We start from the raw sequence: 17,827 nt of genomic DNA, 5'->3' as shown, positions 1-17,827 counted from the left end.
AAATTATCATGATTCTCTCTTCCTTCCCATATTTCTTCATCTTATATGAAATATTGTCAAAAGGATGCACATTTTAATTTTTTTAATCTTCCAGAATTACTTCTGAGTTGTGGTTTTCTGTGTATTTCTATGTCCATCTTTTGGAAAATGCTACAAAAGATACAAAGAAAGAACTGAATGAGATGGAAAAGAAAAAGGGAAGGAGACTGTACTGCAGTCTCCTGTAGTAGTTAGATGGCTTTGTTTTGTTTTTAGAATTGTGTGTATTAGTACATCATCTGCAGTTTATATATTATACAGCTCCTTTAGGGGAAGGTTGTATGGATTATACTTCTGGGTCTCCAAAATACCTAGCAAAGTGACCACCAGCACATATCAGGGCATTAGTAAATACTAGAAATGGAGAGCAAACAAATACACAGATATGTGCAGAGAGTGAAGGAAATTATTACCCTCAGAAATCTAGAATATAACAGACTCTTATAGTTTCCTCTTCCTGAAATTCTTGGTAAAACAAGCACTGAAAATCTCTAAGGGACTTCTAGCTGTCACCCAATTTAAGCATAAATTCCAGGAAACTAGTCTGAATTCAGGTGCCAGTTCTCATATTTATGTGGTCACTGAATGGTGTACCTGACACCAGCACAGAGATGAATGTCTCACCCACCCAACACACACAGAGTATCCTTACAGAAAAAGGAGAAGTAACCTAAGAATAAACATATGGTTACCTACTGAGACTGAGAATCTCTAAGATAATGTTCATAAAAAAACACTGGGTAGAAACAGTTTAACATGGCATGTGCATTTAGCCCTGCTGGGGCAGATTTCCTCTGAAAAATCTCTGACCTCCTTTTTCAGGCCAATTCATGATTTCAGACCCTCAAGCAGGCACACTTTCTAGTGAGAGAAGCCCCACTTAAGAAACTTATCTTATGCAACAGGACAACCTTTGTTTTCTAAACATCTGTTCAGTGGAAAGTGTTTTTTGTTCATGGATTGGAAGAATTAATAGCATTAAAATATCCAAACTACCCAAAGTGATCTACAGATTCAGTGCAATCTTTATCAAAATCCCAATTGTATTCTCTACAAAAATAGAAAAAAATCCTAAAATTCATATGGGACCACAAAAGTTCCTGATTAGCCAAAGCAATTTTTTTTTTAAGTAAATATCAGTGTTTATTTACAGCTCTTACAAGGACTGGATTTATTCTCTTTGATCTCTTTGTCTTCTTTGAACCCTTGACTAGCCAAAGCAATCTTAAGCAAGAAGAACAAAGCTGGAGACATCATACTTTCTGATTTCAAAATGTATTACAAAGCTACAGTAATTAAAATAGTAACATACTACCATAAAATAGACATAGATCAAAGGAACATAATATAGAGCCCAGAAATAAATTTTCATATATATATTCAACTGATCTTTGACAAGGGTGCCAAGAACACACAATAGGGAAAGGATAGCCTCTTTAAGAAATGGTGTTGGGAAAATTGGATATCCACATGCAAAAGAATAAAACTGGACCATTATCTCATATCTTATACAGAAATCAACTCAAAATGAATTAGAGACTTAAGTGTTAGACCTAAAACTATAAAACTACTAGAAGAAAACATACGGGAAAAACTTCTCAACATTGGTTTAAGCAATGATTTTCTGTATATGACACCAAAAGCACAGGCAACAAAAGCAAAAATAGACAAGTGGGATTATGTCAGACTAAAAAGTTTCTGTTCATCAAATGAAACAATCAATAGAGTGAATATTTTCTACCAAATAGGGGAAAACATTAGCAAACCATATATCTAATAAGGGATTAATACCTAAAATATATTTTTAAAAAAATCATATAACTCAATAGCAAAAAAACAAATGACCAATTAAAAAATGGGTAAAGGACCTGAGTAGACATTTCTTAAAACAAGGCATACAAATGTCCAACAGATATAGGAAAAGGTACTAACATCACTAATCATCAGGGTAATGCAAATCAAAACCACAATGAGATATCACCTCACACCTGCTATAATGGATTTTATCAAAAAGACAAAAGATAGCAACTGTTGGTGAGGATGTGGACAAAAGAAAACCATTGTGCACTTTGGTTGGAATGTTAATTGGTAGAGCTATTATGGAAAGAGTATGGAGGATACTAAAAAATTTTTTAAATATAACTACTTTATGATCCTGTAATTCCACTTCTGGGTTTATAGCCCAAGGAAATGAGATCAGTATCTCAAACAGACATATGAACTCCTATGTTTATTGCAGAATTATTCACAGTAGCCAAGGTATGGAAACAATCTAAATGTTGATGGATGAATGGATAGAGAAAATATGGTATACATATATACAATGAAGTAATATTCAACCTTTAAAAAGAAGGAAATTCTGCCATCTGCAATACGTTTCTTGCATTGTAAGTTTTCTGCATTGTCTGGGATATGATTAAAATGTTAATTTCAGGTAGACTAATAAAAATGATGCATTTAGTAAATTTAAGGTTAAGAACTTAAAGAATGATAACTAAAAGTAAAACAAAATGGAGGAGATAAATGGAATGATAAAAGTGCTTGTTTAATACAAAGCCAGAAAAGGACAATGATGATATATTTAAGATTATTTTAAAAATCAAAATGGAGTAACTATGTTTCAGGCATCCAAAATGGAGCCAGGTACCCATTGTGGATGTGGTTTCAGAAACGTTCCCAAATCACAGAGAACTTGAATTTTCTGAACTTCAAGGACATTACCAGTCATTTTCAAAACAACATCTAGTACAATATTTGTTTTTCTCTTTCTGACTTATTTCACTCTGTATGACAGACTCTAGGTTCATCCACATCTCTACAAATGACCCAGTTTTGTTCCTTGTTATGGCTGAGTAATATTCCATTATATGTATATGTATATATTTATATATACCACATCTTCTTTATCCATTCATCTGTCGATTTAACTCATATATGTGGAATCTAGAAAAATGGTACAGATGAACCTATTTGCAGGGCAAGAATAGAGATGCAGACCTAGAGAATGGATGTGTGAACACAAGGGGGAAGGGGAGAGTGGGATGAATTGGGAGATTAGGTTTGACATAAATACACTACCATGTGTAAAGTAGATAGCTAGTGGGAACCTGCTGTATAGCACAAGGAGCTCAGCTCGGTGCTCTGTGATGACCTAGATGGGTGGGAAGAGGGGGGAGGTCCAAGTGGCAGAGGTTATATGTATACATATAGCTGATTCACTTAATTGTACAGCCGAAACTAACACAACATTGTAAAGCAATTATACTCCAATAAAAAATATATATATATATATCTGCTAGCAGCTGCTAGCTACAACCTTGTAGTTTCAAAATGTCCCCTACCCATGTCACAACTATGTTATCATTTCAAATCCCAATCAATCCTTGCTTAATAAGCACGCTTACTTCTAATTCTTGACAAATAATTTATGTAACCCCACAGTTTTTTGCCGTTGTAAGCTTCCCTCATTTTGTAATGCAATGGAACACAATTCAAGTACTTCCTTGAATTTATGCTTCCTGGGCTGCAGTCCTAACAAACCCCGATAAAAGCATTTATTTTCTATCTCAACCAGGTCTCTCTTCCTGGATTTCTCGGTTAACAAGGAATAAAGAAACAAAGAACAGATAAGAGGGATCTTACTGTAATGGCACAAATGTTTTAAACCTTGATTATTGTGATGGTGGTACAACTTGGTAAATTTACCAAAATAATCATTGAATTGTACACTTACAAAGATGAATTTAAGGTATGTAAATCATACGTCAATAGAGTTATTTTTTTTTAAAGTATTGATGGGAATAATAGAAAGCAAGTAGCAATTGGTAGACTCAATCTCCTCTGTATCAGAAATTACATTTAATGTAAATGTTACAAATATTGTAGTTAAAAGCAAAAATTGTTAGATTGAGTAAAAATGAGACCTAACTCTATGCTGTTTATAGAAAACACATTTTAAATGTAAAGACAAGTGTTGACAGAAATAATCAATAAACAATGAACAATAGAAAGAGAAAAGAGTTTTATTTGTTCCAAACCAAGGACTGTACCCTAGGAGACACAGATTCAAGAAGCAATTGAACTGTGTTCCACCAACCTATAAAATGGAGGCTTACATAGGCAAAAACTGCAAAGTTATGTAAGTTGCTTGTCAAGATTTAGGTTTGGAGCTGGCAAGAAGTAAGGGTGTTTGTTAAGCAAGGATTGGCTGGAGTCCAAAATGTTTGCATAGTTACAAGAGGAGACCTAAACCACAGTCATTCCATTTTGATTTTACAATACATTATTTTCGTTAATGGTTAAAGCAGATGTACAATGCATGTTTGACAGGTCATAAGACAAGCTGTTCTAGTTAGTGTAAAGTTCAAGCCAAATTATGTATAAGCCAGAATGACTTGTGATGATGCAAATGTTTTAAACATTTATATATGGAAATTTATGAAAAGTTTGAGTTTATGAATTCAAATACATGAAAATTTCTTCCATCATACAGATAGGCTGGAAGTAAAAAAATGGAAAAGACATACCATTGAAAACTCTTTAAAGGAAAAAGGATGATGTAGTTATATCAATATCAGACAACAGATTCTTTAAGGTGAGAAGTACTGTATGAGATATTGAGGAATATTTTATTATAAAAGGGTCAATTATATACAATATTCCTTGTGGTACATCCATACAGTAGACTATTATTCAGCACTGAGACCTATAGCATGAGCTAACAAGCCATGAAAAGAAATGTAAGAACTGTTATGGACTGAATAACTATGTTTCTGCCAGATTCATATGTTGAAGCCCTAACCCCCAATGTGATGGTATTTGGAGATGGTCTTTTGGGGGTAAGTAGTGTTAGATGGGGCCATGAGGATGGGGCCCTCAAGCTGGGAGCAGTGTCCTTATAAAAAGAGATATCAGAGGGCTTGCTTTCTCTTTCTGTCTCCTTCTCTGCCATGTGAGGACAGAGTGCTTGCCTGCAAGCCAGACGATAGCTTACATCAGAATTCGACAATCCTAGCACCCTGATCCTGGACTTCCAGCCTCCAGAACTGTAAGTAAATAGATTTCTGTTGTTCAAGTCACCCAGTCTATGGTATTTTGTATGGTAGCCTGAGCTGACTAAGACAAAAAACTGAAATGCATATTACTAAATGAAAGAAGCCCTTCTGAAATGTTACATATTGTATGATTCCAAATATATGATGCTCTGACAAAGGTGAAACTATGAACAAAACAAAAAGATCACTGGTTGCCAGGGGTTGGGGTGAGGGAGGGGTGAATAGGCAGAGCACAGAGGATTTTTAGGGCAGTGAAACTATTCTATTTGATACAGTAGATACATGTCATACATTTGTTAGAATCCATAGAATTTGTAACACCAAGAGTGATCCCTATTGTAAACTGTGGTTTGGGGGCGATAATGATGTATCAGTGTGATTCATTGATTGTAACATATGTACCATTCTGTACCACTCTAGTGTGGGATGCTGAAGATGGAGGAGTCTGTGCATGTGTGAGGGCAGGAGGTAGATGGGAACTCTATGCACTTTCTACTCAATTTTGCTGTGAACTTAAAACTGCCCTGAAAAGAAATTCTATTTAAACTCTCCACAATATCCTTGAATTTTTATGTATCTAATAACATGTCTTCAAAGGTAAGAAACAAAAGTTGACATAACTGAGAGAAGAAATAGAAAAATACACAATCATCATTGGATATTTGAACACTCCTCTCTCAGTAAGTATTAAACAAGTAGACAAAATATTCAGTGAGGACTTCGAAGGTTTTATGAACACAGTAACCAATATCTGGTACTGGGAGGTAACTAGATAGATTCCTAACAAAAAGAAAATTTGAATAACGTTTACTATGTATATGCCAACTACAAACTGGCATTTGCCATCTGCCTCTGCAAGGATTAAGTCACTAGCCACTGCAGCCCCTGACATTCAACACACCCTGAAAGGGGTTCAGGGTGGAGATCAGGAATGAGGCAATCTGTGCTCTGGGAAAAACTGGCAAAACAGGCCTTTCAGATAGTTAGATATTTTCAGGAGGAGATTTTATGAGCCCAAATTCTTGCATCTTCTTACATCTAGAAAAGCACTAAAATCATTAACAGAGACATCTGCTCCTTGTGACTAGCAGCAAGCCTTGCCAAAATGTGTGCTTGACTGCATGGACCCCCCTTCACTAAAATCATATACAATACTGGGTTCCTTCCTACCTCTTCAGAGCTGTCCCTCAGAGCTATCTGAGATGCTGTCTCCCAGGCTATAGTCCTCATTTTGCCCCCAATAAAACTAACTCACAACTCTCACATTATACATGTTTTTTCAGTCGACACATACTTCAATCACTCAGTTGATAGAATGAAGGACTGTAGGATGCATATCCTGGTAGACATCCTTAGGTCTCTAAGGTTCAAAGGAGAATGCAAGTATTTTGCACACTACTGACAAGGGTGTGAACTCTACCTTGTCTAAGTCTGTAAAATGGACATGATAAAAAATACACTTGGACATAGAAGATCAAGGGTAGATGAGATTCCATTTTCTTAGGCCGAGATCTTGCAGGTGCATTGTTCATGGACATCAGACGTCCTAGGCTTCAAGTCTCTAAAGTTCTTTCACAGATGAGAAAGACCTCTGGTATCAAGTTTCCAGGGTGACCTCAGTTGATTAATTTGGATATGTGCAAAGTTTTCCATGTGGCCTAGGAGAGGGTAAGGGTGCAAACATTTCTCCTAGTTTCTCCTGCACGCTCATGTGTCTTTATGCCATGCCCAGTAAGACAAATACATGTGGCCAGAGACTTCAGAAGATAGCACCATTTGATTCCATTTTTGCGTAGTTCATCTGAGACCTCTAGCGTTTCTAGTCCTGGACATCCTTGGGTCCACATTCTATTCATGTCTTTTTTTTTTTTTTTGCTGTACACGGGCCTCTCACTGTTGTTGCCTCTCCCGTTGCGGAGCACAGGCTCCGGACGCACAGGCTCAGCGGCCATGGCTCACGGGCCCAGGCGCTCCGCGGCACGTGGGATCTTTCCGGACCGGGGAACGAACCCGCGTCCCCTGCATCGGCAGGCAGACTCTCAACCACTGCGCCACCAGGGAAGCCCTATTCATGTCTTAAGGGTCACAAAGTGACCGGTACTGTTCACCAGTATTGGAAGGACCTTTTCCTTGTCTTTAACAGTAGTCTTTAATATTTTGCCAGGCTTTTCCCTCTCATTTATATCCAAGGCCTCTCATTTTTCCCCCACAGCCACCATATTGAGCATACATCTCTTCCCTGCACACTGCTTTCAAGAAGTCTGCACACCTTTGACTCCTTCAGCTTGCCTTCCTCATTTCTGTTACAATTCCAAAACAAAAAACTGATCTCTGCTGCAGTGGTTTTCGAAGCATGGTCCCTGGATCAGTAGCAGCAGCAGCACCTCACAACCTGTTAGAAATATAAATTCTTAGGCCCTTGGTCTTCTAAATCAGAAATTCCAAGAGTTGAGTCTAGCAATCTGTCTTTTTAATAAGCCCTCCAGGTGATTGTGATGCATGCTAACATTTGAGGGCCACTGCTCTACCACTGGTGAGTTGCCCCTCTCCAGTGATCTCTTTCCACACCAGCAGGGAGCTCCAGCCCCAATATGTCTACCTCTATTACCCTTGAAAATACATTGAGGTTCTTTTACAGAGATCCCACAGAGAATCTGAGTTAGCAGTCTTCCTGCAATCCCTGTTCCCTTCACTCTTATGTTGAAATTTATGGGATTTCAGGAAGAGATCTCTATCTCTATGCCCAAATTTCCCCCTTTTTATAAGGACACCAGTCGTATTGGATTAGAGCCCACACTAATGACCTCATTTTAATTTGATTACTTCTGTAAATACCTTATTTCCAAATAAGGTCACATATTGGGGCACTGGGAATTAGGACTTCTATATATCCTTCTGGAGGGACACAATTCCACCCAAAACAAAGACCATAGAATTTTACTGGAGGCCCTGGGAAAATCCCCTTTATGTGTCCTGGGAACCTTCAACACCACCAAGAGAAGGGATTGATTTTCCCTTCTCTTGGGGGAATTAAGAAACAATGACAATTGTCTATTCTTAAGGAAGTGAGCCAGGTCTGGGTGCTTCTTCTCTGACATAGACTGCATATTTGCAAGAGAGAGGGAAGCACAGAGCATATACAACCTCCCCGTTTGAGGCTCTTGGTGGAATTTGCCCCCCAAATAGCTTTAATTTTATCAAATGAAGGATGTGATCAGATATCACCAGGGAACCACAATTTCTACCCTTAGAAGGCAGAAAATTGGCCCAAGCATCCCCCAATCCCATTGCCCAGCCTTTTGCTCAGTCACCTGTTAGAATTCCAAAATACAAAACCGATCTCTGCTGCAATGGTTTTTATTGCCCGCCCCCCCACCCCCAAGTCTAGGCAGTAGTTGTGAAATAATTCTCAGCTACTGCCACAAAGTAGCAAAAGAGACATAGCATCGTGGCCTTCTGTAACTTCCACTTCGTTGTAATTAAAAGCAGCAAGAATTCCTTTTCACATAGGGAACATGGAAACTCAAGTTTGGTGGACCCTAGACAGATGCTCAAACATTTGGAGAACTGATGTGTGGCTCCTCTTCTCCGGGTCAAGAGGCGTGACAGTGTAATTCTCTCGCCTATTCTGGCCCCGTTCCCAGGCTCCCCTCTGGAGGCCGGCAGGCTTGGGCTTCTAGGTGGGATGAGGAGCGCGAGCGTGAGAGTTCTCAGGAATCCTGGGCACCTTGAGTACCAGTCTGGGCTCAGAATCCGGCCTCAGTCCCTATGGAAGGACATCTCAGTCCGTCTCCTTCCGCAGTCGCCAGTAGTAATAGCCTCCACAGGGCTACAACTGCGCAGGGGAAACAGGACCTCTCTGGGAGACGCAGAAATGGGAAACACAGAGATACAAAAGGGACTGGAGGCTCCCGGGAAGCAGAAACCGATCCGACCTAAAAAACAGCCTCCCTACCAGTAGGCTGAACTGGGGAGGAAGACTGCAGACTCTGCTTGGGCTGGCACTAGGGAGCGGGCATTGATCGGCGTCGGCTATTTGCGCTTTCGGCCAAGAGAAGAAAAAGGGAACTAGGAGACAAGTTTTTTTTTTTCCCCAGTCGTTTAACGCACGCACTGTGCATGACTCCTGGAGACTTCTCTCCCGGCTTCAGAACCGAAAAGTATCAAACTCAAAATTTAGCAAAGAATTGAAGTCGCGGCGCGCGGGGTGGTGACAGGGAAAGACAGTTTGCTCTTTCTTATTCCACCACCGCGATCCCCAAGTGATCTGGAGTCTAAATCAAGGAGTTCATTCGTCCTCTCAACAGTTTTTGAGCGCTTACTGGACGCCAGGCGGAACCTGACGTGACCCGCCTTCGCAAAGATGTTACATTCTAGATCCCAAGTGCTGTGCTTCGGAAGGGGATACTTGGTTTTGAAGGTCTTTCTCTTTTAGCTCCTGGAGTGAGAAGAGCTGTTTGGCTTGGGTGAATGCAGGTTCGAGTCCTAGTAGAGCTGAGAAGAACTTTCTTAGTGTCCCTTGGTGATACCTAGAATCATGGTTTCGGGTCAGGGAGTAGAGAACAACGCGGGAAAAAAAAAGGGCAGAAACGTATAACTAGCAAGTGTACAGAAGTATGTGGTATACGTTTGGTAGCGTGGCCGAGCGGTCTAAGGCGCTGGATTTAGGCTCCAGTCTCTTTGGAGGCGTGGGTTCGAATCCCACCGCTGCCAAGGTTTTCTTTCTTAATCACAAGCGATCACTGCCCGGGTCCTCACTACAGGAGCGGATAAGGACTTGCCAAAGGTGTTGCATTTAAGCTGGGGCATTCAAGTTGAGGAGAGGTGGAGAGCCTTGAAACCGGCGGGATGGGGTGGGGTTAGGCTCCCCGGAAGCAGGAACCGATCCAATCTAAACGACAGCCTCCCTCCCTGCAGGCTGAATTGGAGAGTAGACTCTGTAGACTCCCGGGTGGGGCACGGAGGGGAGCCGGGAGCGAAGTGAGACTTTATCTCATCATTTTCTCTTAAGTGTTAACACGGCAAAATTCGGGCAGATGCAAAGTGTCCCTGTGCAGTTCCCGATGCTGACTGCCTCTGGAACCCCTAGAGTTTCCTACGGGATGTTCTCTATTTTTCCACTGGTCTCCCCGCTACAACAGCACCACCCACCCACCCACCCACACTTTCTCTTTCCGTCTCTCCCTCCAGGTAAAGGTGGTAAAGTCAAGCCAGTAAAGGACGATGGGTTAAGCAGAAAGCGAATCATCGAGGGAGGCAACTGCTCACCAGCTCAGGGAAGTGATTCAATTCCCAGGCTTGAGCCAGCCAAAGAAGAGTACCCTGACCTCCCCCCCACCCCCAGCCTGCAAGGTATCCTAGGATGGGTTCAAAGTCAGAATTTGAGCTCTTTAAAGAACATTCTCACTTTCTGACCTTTGGACAATGACTTTCCTGCCCCATGTGCACTGCCTTTGGTACCCAAAGGGTGCACTGGGCACTGTTTGGCACTCATTGCCCCCAGGTCTGAATCCAGGCATTGTCCCTTCCTCAAGCCTTTGAGAAGGAGTCATCGGTTCATTTTAGTAAGTGGTGATAGTCCTGACTGGCCCACGCCCTAAAGGAGGCAAGAGATAAATTTGTCCTTGTGACTTGTTACTTTAGTCAGCCTCTACCATAGTGACATTTTGGATAATTCTTTGTAGTGGGGGCCTGTCATATGTATTATAGAATGTTTAGCAGCATCCCTGGCCTTTACCCACTAGACACCAGTAGTACTGTCCCAGTTTTGACAAACGAAAATGTCTCCAGACATTGTCAAATGTCCCCTACGAGGCAAAATCCTCCCTAAAGACCTGAGGGTGCAACTACAGTATTATCTCGCAGTGTTTGGTTTGTCTTCTCAATCTCTTCACAGTGTCTTTTGAAGGGCAGGGATTCTTAATTTTATGAAGTACAATTAATCATTGTACTTAATTTTTCTTTGATGGATCATGCTTTTAATGTTGCATCTAAGAAATCTTCCCCCAACACAAGTTGACAAAGATTTTATTCTAAATATTGTATAGTTTTGATTTTTCATCCATTTTGAGTTAATTTTTCATTCAGTGTGAAGTAGGGATCAAAATTGTGGGTTTTTTTAAAGCATCATTTGTTGAAAAGACTACTTTTCTCTACTGACTTGCCTTTGAAATTTTGTCAAAAATTAGTTGATAATACATGTGTGGTTCTACCTCTGCACTCCTGTTCCATAGATCTATTTTTGTATCTTAATGCCAATACTACAGTCTTGATTATAGCAGATTTATAAGTCTTGAGTGAGTCCTCCAACTTTGTTCTTCTTTTGTTGTTTGGAGCATGCTATGTCTTTGGATTTTCATATGAATTTTGGAATCAGCTGGTCATTTTCTGGGGAAAAAACCTGTTGTTATTTTGATTTGGATTACATTGAACCCATAAATCAATTTAGGGATAATTGATATCTTAACAGTATTGTCTTCTCATTCACAAACACAAAATGTTTCTTCTTGTATTTAGGTTTTCTTTCATTTCTCTCAGCATTTTTTTTTCGGTGTACAAGTGTACATGTTTTAATGCTAAGTATTTCATATTGAATGATACTATAGTAAATTGGATTGCTTTTTTTTTTTTGTGGTACGCGGGCCTCTTACTGCTGTGGCCTCTCCCGTTGCAGACCACAGGCTCCGGACGCGCAGGCCCAGCGCCCATGGCTCACAGGCCCAGCCGCTCCGCGGCATGTGGGACCTTCCCGGACCGGGGCACGAACCCGTGTCCCCCGCATCGGCAGGTGGACTCTCAACCACTGCGCCACCAGGGAAGCCCCTGGATTGCTTTTTAAAAGAATCCAAAATCGATTTCTTTTTTTAAAAAATGAATTTATTTTATTTATTTATTTATTTTTGGCTTGTTGGGTTTTTGTCGCTGCGTGTGGGCTTTCTCTAGTTGTGGCGAGTAGGTGCTACTCTTCTTTGCAGTGTGCGGACTTCTCATTGTGGTGGCTTCTCTTGTTGTGGAGCATGGGCTCTAGACACACGGATTTCAGTAGTTGTGGCACGCAGGCTCAGTAGTAGTGGCTTGCGGGCTCTAGACCGCAGGCTCAGTAGTTGTGGCACACGGGCTTAGTTTTCCACAGCATGTGGGATCTTCATGGATCAGGATTTGGACCCATGTCCCCTGCATTGGCAGGTGGATTACTTAACCATTGCGCCACCAGGGAAGCCCCAAAATTGATTTCTGATTGTTCATTGCTAGATACTATATATATATGTGTGTGTATATATATATATATATATATATACACACACACATATATATGGTATACACTCTCTATATATGTATATATAGTATAAACAGTAATATATATAATTAATTTCAATATTAATCTTGTATTCTACAGCTTTTCTAGATTCAATTATTAGTTATAGCTTTCTGTAGATTCCATAGGATTTTTACATAGGCTTTCATGTCTTTTTTTCACTTTTCCAATTGAATTTTATTCCAGAACATTTTAAACCCAGTACATTTCCCCACTGCTAACAGCTCCATCCTCCATCAACCCGTAGACAAAAGAACTGAAGCTACTGCTCAGCTGTGAGTGTGCTGTCAGCTACAGATTTTCAAGGAATATAGAACAAAGTCCTGGAGCCAGGCCAGCAGCGGTCAGTGACTCAGCCAGCTCCCAGAACTGTGGTCCTGAGTTCGCAGGTGTGCGCCTTCAGTAGTGTCTCTCCCTTCCTGGCCCTGCCGCTTTGCTCAGACTGACTGGAAATCCATGCAGCACAGGAACAGTGAGAGCCCGGAACCCCGCACGTTGTCCTCAGAGGTCCATGCCCCACATGCTAGAAGAGTTCTGTCTAGGCCAAAGCCACTCAACCCGAGGGCAAGTTCAGGTGTTATCCAGAAGAGTCCAATACTAATCCTTAAAGAAAAAACAGCTGCTCTCACTGACCTTGCTACCGAAAGCTCGGCCTCTGTACACCGGTGCCGAATCAAATCTTGGGACAGAGTTTTGGGTGAAGTAGAAAAGGATAGCTTTATCACTTTGCCAGGCAAAGGGGGACACAGTGGGCTCCTGTCCTTGAAAACTATGTGTCCCAACCCAGGAGGATTGGAGGAGAAGTTTTATAGCAACGGTTCAAGGGCGGGGTCTCTGACAAGGTCAGGGGTGAGCAGGGCCTGTGCTCCCTTCATCTTGTCTCAGGTGGTCAGTCCCCTAATCTGGATGAGCTCCTCTGGTCCTTTAATCTGGCCTCAGGTGGTTTCTTGGCAACAGTTGATTAGCAACTGTTCGAATCTGCCCTTTGGAACTCAGGGAAGGTCCTGGAGGCTGGAGTCTTGCCTACAAGAAACAGGGGATGAAAAAGGCCTCCGTGCCCGGGAGCCCCACAGGGCCTCACTCGGTTTCACCCTCGGCTCACTATGTACCAGGCACTGTGCCAAGCACTTAGTACTTCATCTTTGAAACAGCCTTGTGAGGTGGTTGTGTCATTATCCCCACTTTACAGATGAGGGAAGAGATTCAAGAATGAAGTCACATACTTGCTTAAGTCTCAGAGCTCTTAAGATGGGGCTCAGGTTCTGTGTGACCTGAGCTCTTTGTTACCTCATATCCCAAAACTGCCCCTTAGGAAAGAGGGGTAGGGGATGAATTCTGACAGAGAACACTTTTAGAAATTTGGAGAAAACCCAGCCACTGCAGTGATTGGGGGCACCCACCTGAGTGCAGGTAAAACTGCACAGCTGTTAATGCCTGGCCCAGCCCCAAGTAGACGGGCACTCTGCTCCCCTACAGACCTGTGGCCTTGCTTTCAATAAGCAAAGGTCATTGTGGGCAATTCTGCACAGGGGTCCCAGAATTCAAATTGCTGTCTTGTTTCTCAGGCGTTTGCTTAAGAGAGCCTAGTGCTGGGTGTGCAGGAGGAATGCCTGATTCAGGTCAAAATAAATATGCCAGTCTCCACCCAAAGCTTATCTGCTCTCACTCCTCCCAGAATAGGGCCTGGTGACTTCTGGTGGCACCATGGGAGGACCCAGCTTCCCATGAGCCTGTAGGCTCTGCTATTCCATTGTAGCCTAGCAGTTCCTACAATGGCTACAGCCAGAGTTCCAGTTCTGAGAGAAAGGGATAAAATGACCCTTGAGTGGCCTTAACTCTATAGCTTCAGAGCATATTTATTCTCTGGAAAATGACTCTGAAGGAAGAGGCAGATGGCGACAACAGGATGAGAACTTTACCCAGGTCACTGAGTGGAGATAAGAAAACTCTTAGATATTGACACCCCTACCCAACTCCCCAGGGAGGGAGACATTTAGAGTGACAGCCTGGGACCATCTGTTGGTACATTCCCTACTCCTGCTGGGCTCTAGCAGCTAGCCCACGGGACATTTTCATCATATCTGTAAAGTGCCATTAGCAAAACCACAGGATTTGGGGAGAAAGGGCTGTCAACAGCCCTGGAGCGCAGAGGGCTGTGCTGTGAGCAGAGGGAGCTCAGAGTACAGATAGATAGATGGTCCCAACTCTTTAGACCCTGGGGGCAGCTGGCAGCATCCTGCCCCAGCCACTCTCCTGGCCTCCCCTCCCCAAGGGAGCCTCTCCTTCCTCACTCCCTTCTGCCTTGCGCCTCCTCCGTTCCTCTGCTGGTGCCCTGGGCCAGGTCCTCAGGCCAGTACTGGTCCTCCATACACTGTTCCATGTCCATGCTGCTCTCAGGCTCTTTGTCCTCAGGGTGGGTCCGGAAGCTGCTGGCCTCCAGCTGTTCCCACTGCACCTCCACCAGCTGGTAGAGCTGTTAGCCCAAGTTCCTGTGCCCAACGATGAACAGTGAGACCAAACAAACCGAAACGTCGCAGTTTGGAGCAAAGAAAGGGTTTTTTTTCTTAATTAAAAAAACAATTTTTTTTTACATCTTTATTGGAGTATAATTGCTTTACAATAGTGTGTTAGTTTCTGCTTTATAACAAAGTGAATCAGTTACACATATACATACGTTCCCATATCTCTTCCCTCTTGCATCTCCCTCCCTCCCTCCCTATCCCACCCCTCTAGGTGGTCACAAAGCACCGAGCTGATCTCCCTGTGCTATGCGGCTGCTTCCCACTAGCTATCTATTTTACGTTTGGTAGTGTATATATGTCCATGCCACTCTCTCACTTTGTCACAGCTTACCCTTCCCCCTCCCCATATCCTCAAGTCCATTCTCTAGTACGTCTTACTCCTAGGTTCTTCATGACATCTTTTTTTTCCTTAAATTCCATATATATGTGTTACCATACGGTATTTGTCTTTATCTTTCAGGCTTACTTCACTCTGTATGATAGACTCTAGGTCCATCCACCTCATTACAAATAGCTCAATTTTGTTTCTTTTTATGGCTGAGTAACATTCCATTGTATATATGTGCCACATCTTCTTTATCCATTCATCCAATGATGGACACTTTCCATCTCTGGGCTATTGTAAATAGAGCTGCAATGAACATTTTAGTACATGACTCTTTTTGAATTATGGTTTTCTCAGGGTATATGCCCAGTAGTGGGATTGCTGGGTCATATGGTAGTTCTATTTGTAGTTTTTTAAGGAACATCCATACTGTTCTCCATAGTGGCTGAACCAATTCACATTCCCAGCAGCAGTGCAAGAGTGTTCCCTTTTCTCCACACCCTCTCCAGCATTTATTGTTTCTAGATTTTTTGATGATGGCCATTCTGACTTGTGTGAGATGATATCTCATTGTAGTTTTGATTTGCATTTCTCTAATGATTAATGATGTTGAGCATCCTTTCACGTGTTTGTTGGCAGTCTGTATATCTTCTTTGGAGAAATGTCTATTTAGGTATTCTGCCCATTTTTGGATTGGGTTGTTTGTTTTTTTGTTATTGAGCTGCATGAGCTGGTTGTAAATTTTGGAGATTAATCCTTTGTCAGTTGCTTCATTTGCAAATATTTTCTCCCATTCTGAGGGTTGTCTTTTGGTCTTGTTTATGGTTTCCTTTGCTGTGCAAAAGCTTTGCAGTTTCATTAGGTCCCATTTGTTTATTTTTGTTTTTATTTCCATTTCCCTAGGAGGTGGGTCAGAAAGGATCTTGCTGTGATTTATGTCATAGAGTGTTATGCCTATGTTTTCCTCTAAGAGTTTGATAGTTTCTGGCCTTACATTTAGGTCTTTAATCCATTTTGAGCTTATTTTTGTGTATGGTGTTAGGGAGTGATCTCATCTCATACTTTTACATGTAGCTGTCCAGTTTTCCCAGCAGCACTTATTGAAGAGGCTGTCCTTTCTCCACTGTACATTCCTGCCTCCTTTATCAAAGATAAGGTGACAATATGTGCAGGGGTTTATTGCAGGGCCACGCAAGGAGACAGGTGGTTCAGGCCCCCCAAATCCCAAGCTCCCCGAAGGGTTTCGGCAAAACATTTTTAAAGGCCAGGTGAGGGACGGGGGGGGGGGGGGGGGGGGGGGGGGTCGCAGGGTACGTGATCAGCTCATGCACAGTTCTCTGATTGGCTGATGGTGAGGTAACAGGGTGGTGTCACAGGGGTTAACACTATCAGTCCTTAGGCTCCAGGAGGCCTGGGGCTGTGTGCTCATGGTCATCAAGTAGTTAACATCTTCCATTTGGTGGGGGGGTTTCACTTCTGTAAAACAACTCTGGAAATGTGCATCAAATACTGTTATCTAGGTACTTCAGAGAGGAGCTAAAGCAGAGGATGAGGGGAAAGTCCTGTCCCGGGAAGGCCCCATAGGGTCCTGCTCAGTCACAGAGCTCCATGGCTGTCCTGGCATCTTCCACTGAGGAGTGCCCCTGCTGGCCCACCTGGATTTTCTTGTGCAGTAGTTGCAGGGTCAGGTCCTTAAGAGAGACCTGGGTCTGGGTGTTGAGGCTGGACTAGCTGAGGAGGTTGGAGACATAAGTGGTATCCGGAGTTTGGCCCCGAGGGTAGACGTACTTGAGGAAAGACCTGGAAGTCATTGTGCAGCACGTGCCTCCCAGCGCCTTGCCCTTCAGGAGCTCCAGGATCTCCTTCTGGGCCACCTGGAAAGAGATAGCCTTGCACATGTGCTGCCCAGTGATGGCGCTCCAGAGACTGCAGTAGTCCATGATGGGCATCTCAGTCCAGACGTACTTGCTGAAGAGGACCTCGCCATGGTAACTCACCACAGAGCAGCGGGCCAGCTCACTCACCCACGTTCGGGGTTCTGTGCCCACCATCTCACAGTCGATAGCCACATACTTGCTGGGCAAGGGCCCAGCAGATTCCCTGGGTGTGGGCTTTCTGTTGCATGGGGCACCTCCAGATTCAGCCCTCCAGATTCAGACACACTCCCTCATACTGCTGGTGGCTTCCTTGCCTGGTGGTGCCTCCAACAGTGTGGGTGGTGGGGAGGACCCCAGCTCTGGGGATGTGCTCAGCAGCCCCTGCTCCTGCAGCAAGGCCTTCTGGGCCATGAATCGCTGGTGCTGTCTGCTCTTCCTCTTGTGTTTCCGCCAAAGCACAATCTTGCCATTCGGACTGGCCAGGGTAGGGCACAGACACTGGGCAGACTCAGGAGATTCCCGGCATACCATCCCAATCAGCTCACCATTGAGGGAAAGGGAGGCCTGGGAGGTAATCTACCATCGGGGCAACACCCTGAAACTCCACGAATCCCCTCACGCTCCTACATGCTGTCCAGGCAGCCAGGCAGCTCCCACATGCCCCAGGCTTTCATGTTTTCTTGGAAAAGAATTTC

The 17,827-nt window shown here is 43.0% G+C and overlaps 1 non-coding gene and 1 pseudogene across 1 annotated transcript; one reads left to right on the top strand and one right to left on the bottom strand.

The window, feature by feature from the left end:
- The window catches only part of LOC116748593, a 25,218-nt pseudogene extending 7,391 nt beyond the window's left edge, over window positions 1–17,827 (bottom strand).
- On the top strand, window positions 9,725–9,806 carry TRNAL-UAG. Its single transcript has one exon. It is a non-coding gene; the product is annotated as a tRNA-Leu (tRNA).

The sequence above is a fragment of the Phocoena sinus genome, chromosome 2 (assembly GCF_008692025.1).
Source record: "Phocoena sinus isolate mPhoSin1 chromosome 2, mPhoSin1.pri, whole genome shotgun sequence".
Taxonomy (NCBI): domain Eukaryota; kingdom Metazoa; phylum Chordata; class Mammalia; order Artiodactyla; family Phocoenidae; genus Phocoena; species Phocoena sinus.
This window is presented reverse-complemented; position numbering and strand designations above follow the sequence as displayed.